This window comes from Hyla sarda, chromosome 1, assembly GCF_029499605.1.
Source record: "Hyla sarda isolate aHylSar1 chromosome 1, aHylSar1.hap1, whole genome shotgun sequence".
NCBI lineage: Eukaryota > Metazoa > Chordata > Amphibia > Anura > Hylidae > Hyla > Hyla sarda.
The window spans coordinates 517,939,758-517,943,955 of NC_079189.1; the positions used below are offsets into that span (position 1 = coordinate 517,939,758).

At 44.5% G+C, this 4,198-nt stretch overlaps 1 pseudogene; it reads left to right on the plus strand.

The window, feature by feature from the left end:
• Window positions 1-987: 987 nt before the first annotated feature.
• Window positions 988-2,685, plus strand: LOC130310657 (sestrin-1-like; annotated as a pseudogene).
• The last annotated feature ends 1,513 nt before the right edge of the window (window positions 2,686-4,198 follow it).

Genomic DNA, 4,198 nt, shown 5'->3' on the forward strand with positions numbered 1-4,198 from the left:
TTGGTGCCTGTTTTTCTGTTCAAACCTCCGCCACTGCAGGAGTAGGCCCAGGCACTTTTGCGGGTACCCGCTGGTTATGCTACACCTCCTTTACAGCTGGAGTAGGCCTGGGTACATTGGCTGGTGCCTGATGGTCAGGCCAAACCTCCTTACTCATAGGAGTAGGCCTGAGCACATCTGTACTGGAATGTTGAGGTAGGTACTTAGGATCAATCGCTGGTGGATCAAGATACTCCTGGACGACTGCTCCTTTGGCACTTGGAGATGGTAGACTGAAGGGATCTGCCTCCCAATCTTCAGAGGGGAAATAGGCAAATGGGATCTGAGTAGGATTCTTGGGTCTGGGGAGAGCATCTGCTTTTCACTGTAGTGTATTCAACAATCTCCCTGCTCTTTAGAGAATGCTTTTCTGAGGGGAGATAGTCCATTTCCACAACTCTCCTGTTGACTAGAAGGATGCCTCCATGGTGACAGTCCATGAGGGTGCCAAATCCCTGTACATGGTCAAACTTTACTGCTGTGGCACGTCGACGCTCCAGGGGTGGCTCACCCTCTTGTGGATGCTCTAGTCTGCGGATATACAGGGCCTCCTGTTGCTGTTACTTCAAAGGGCAGTTGTTTAGGCTCATATTGCTGTAACCTTTGGGCCCTCAGTTCCTCCATGATGACGGCCACCTCTGTATCTCTCTTAGCCCTTTCAGACTGGGCAAAGGGCTTCCTAGGCAAGGGAAGTAGGTGCTCCTGCTTAATGAGCAGTGGGGACTGGGGACGTACAGAGGGCTGGGGGGGCCTGGGGTGCTGGCTCAGGGCTGGAAGTGGAGGAAGGAGTAAAGAAATTGGCTTCAGTGATTGCCGTCTGTGCTGCAGAGAGGAGTGTGAGGAGGTTCGGCTCCGCTGTACAACTTAGAACAATACAGAAGGCGCTGCGGAATCTAATAAGTGCAAACTCCATCCTGTGACGGTCCCCACAGCTGCGTGTGGCATTCACTATAGTAACCATGAGGTCGTCTCCACGGGTGGCCGTGCTGGTACCGGAAATCATCTGCAGTCGCTGCAGCGGAGTGTGCAACAACAAAGTCAAGGAATTGGGAATTAGAGTTCCTCGCCCCCTAAGTCAAGGACCTAGCAGATTCATCTCAGAAGAAGAGATCCTACAAGTTGGAACACAGGGTGTAAATATGCACACAGTGTTTGCTGATGCTCTTGCAGATATGGGTCGGCTGGATAATATTACCCTGGTGATGGTTTTTCACCCGCAGTATTTGGAAGGCTTCCTGAAAACACAGCATTACCTGTTGCAGATGGATGGCCCCTTACCTGCCTGTTATCAGCACTATATAGGGATTATGGCTGCAGCCAGGCATCAGTGCTCCTATCTTGTGAACCTGCATGTTAATGACTTTATTCAGAGTGGAGAGGACCAGAAGTGGTTAAATGGGCTGGAAAATGCTCCACTGAAGCTCCGTAGTCTGGGAGAGCTGAACATGTTGCTGGCACACAGACCTTGGCTGATCACAAAAGAACACATTGAGCAATTGCTTTAAACTGGAGAACACAGTTGGTCTTTGGCAGAGCTGATCCATGCAGTTGTTCTTCTTGCCCACTATCACTCATTGGCCTCTTTTACATTCGGCTGTGGGATAAGTCCTGAAATCCACAGTGATGGTGGCAACACTTTCCGGGCCCCGTCTGTCAATAACTACTGCATTTGTGACATAACAAATGGAAACCATGGAGGGGATGAAAGCTGTCAGACAGCAGGAAACCTGAGTTTAGATTCTTCTTGTGAAGTTGAAGTTCTTATGGAGAAAATGAAACAGCTTCAAGAATGTAGAGATGAAGAAGAAGCTAGTCAGGAGGAAATGGCTACTCGTTTTGAAAGGGAGAAGATTGAAAGCATGCTAGCTTTTGCTACAGAAGATGAAAACCCTCCTCCAGACCAAAATGTCTCGAAACATTTTGAAGACACAAGTTATGGTTACAAAGACTTCTCTCGACGCGGAATGCATGTTCCAACTTTCCGAGTACAGGATTTCAGCTGGGAAGACCATGGCTACTCCTTAGTAAATTGTCTTTATCCAGACGTTGGGCAGCTACTAGATGAAATGTTTCTCATAGCATATAACCTTACTTATAACAATGTGGCAATGCACAGGCATGTAGATACCTCAACACTGCGAAGGGCCATATGGAACTACGTTCATTGTATGTTTGGAATTAGGATTATGACTATGGAGAAATGAATGAGCTACTGGACCGTAGCTTTAAAGTTTACATTAAAAATGTGGTGTGCAGTCCAGAAAAGACAACCAAAAGAATGTATGACATCTTCTGGAAGCGAGGATGCAAGCTGAACTCCTTTATGCTCTGAGAGCAATCACTAGGTATATGACCTGAATGCGCAGTCTTCAATGACTTCCTACAATGAATGTTTCACGGGGATCTCTGCTCTCTGGACTTGCCTTTTTGGTATCTATGTTTTTTTTCAGAAGTCCATTGTGCCATAATTCCCATCATATCAGCTGGTTGGTTTTTACTAGACTGACAGTTGAATGTTGAGAAAGCCTTGCAATCCTGCAACTCATGAACACATACAAGTCTGGTCTTTGGGATCCAGTTGTGTGTTCTTGCAGTGATGGACTCTTTGGATGTATTGAGGATGGACTGGGAAACGTGTGCTCTGTATTTCCACTGGGGCTATAGTGGTGCTGCTGTCCTGTTGACAAGATGTGGACGTTCCCATTAAGCTAATAAACAAGCATATATGGATACTGCTACAACCTGAGCCTTGTTATAACATCGTACAAAAAGTGGGCATTCCCATACACTTGTGCATGTTTTTTTTTTTTTTTTGCCACATACAGCAACTTTGAAATCTCCAAACCCACTTTGCAGATTTACAGCTAGACCATTGGCTGTGTATATTGGTGTACAATAAGCTGTGAGATATAAGATTTGAACTGTCTTCCTTACAATGTGTATGTATATACATAGTATTCTTCACTCTTTAAAAGGTCTGCTCAATATTCTTTGACTACAGGGAATGTGGAATACCTCTTGGTTGTGGTGTGCACACTTTGGGATCTCACTCTGCTGTATTCTGTGGCAACAGTCAGGGTAGAAGGATGCAGTTAGGCTATCTGAACTGGTAACGTACTAGTCATTTGCTTCTGCTGACAACCACCCGCGGTTTACAGTTTCAAACTTGATTAAGATGTGAATGTTAAATGAAAACCTAGCTGGGCTTGGAAAAGAAATGTATGAAAGGGTTTGTATTATGGAAGTTATAAACAGGTAAATATCTTTTGAAGCTTTTTCAGTATTGATATTTTCTAAATAAAGATAAATAAATAATAATAAAAATAAAAAAAAGAATTTGGCTTCAGCCGGGGTACTCACATCAGACTCCTCCATCAGGATCTCAGCCCAGGAACCCCAGCTGCGGCAGTGAGGCGACAAACTCATGGGCGACGGCCCTTTGGAATCTGCCAGCGTCTCCTCTGCTGGAGTTGCAGCCCACTCGCCATCACAAGGGGCGGACCTTTCAAGTTCTATTTTGGGACATTATCTTTTCTATTAAGATAGAAAAGTGAAAATAATGGATTTTCTGGCCAGGTTTTACTTGGTAGGAAAGTCACAGTGCTAAATTTATGAGTGTTTTTTGTAAAAACATTTGTAAATTGGTCAGGTAAAGTGGAAAAACAGGAGGTCATGCCTTTTTTTTGGAGGGGGGGAGGGATTTTTACTGGAGTCAGAAACACAATAGTAAATCAGAGTTAAAGGGGTACCCCGGTGGAAAATAATTTTTTTAGATCAACTGGTGCCAGAAAGTAAAACCGATTTGTAAATGACCTCAATTTAAAAATCTTATTCCTTCCAGTACTTATCAGCTGCTGTATGCTCCACAGGAATTTCTTTTTTAATTTATTTTCAGTTTGACCACAGTGCTCTCTGCTGACACCTCTGTCCTTGTCAGGAAATGTCCAGAGCAGCAGCAAATCCCCATAGCAAACCTATGCTGCTCTAGACAGTTCCTGACATGGACAGAGGAGTCAGCAGAGAGCACTGTGGTCAGAAAGAAAAAAAATGCAAAAAGAAAAGAACTTCCTGTGGAACATACAGCAGCACAGGGAGGATTACGATTTTTAAATAGAAGTAATTTACAAATCTGTTAAAATTTCTGGCACCACCGAAGTAC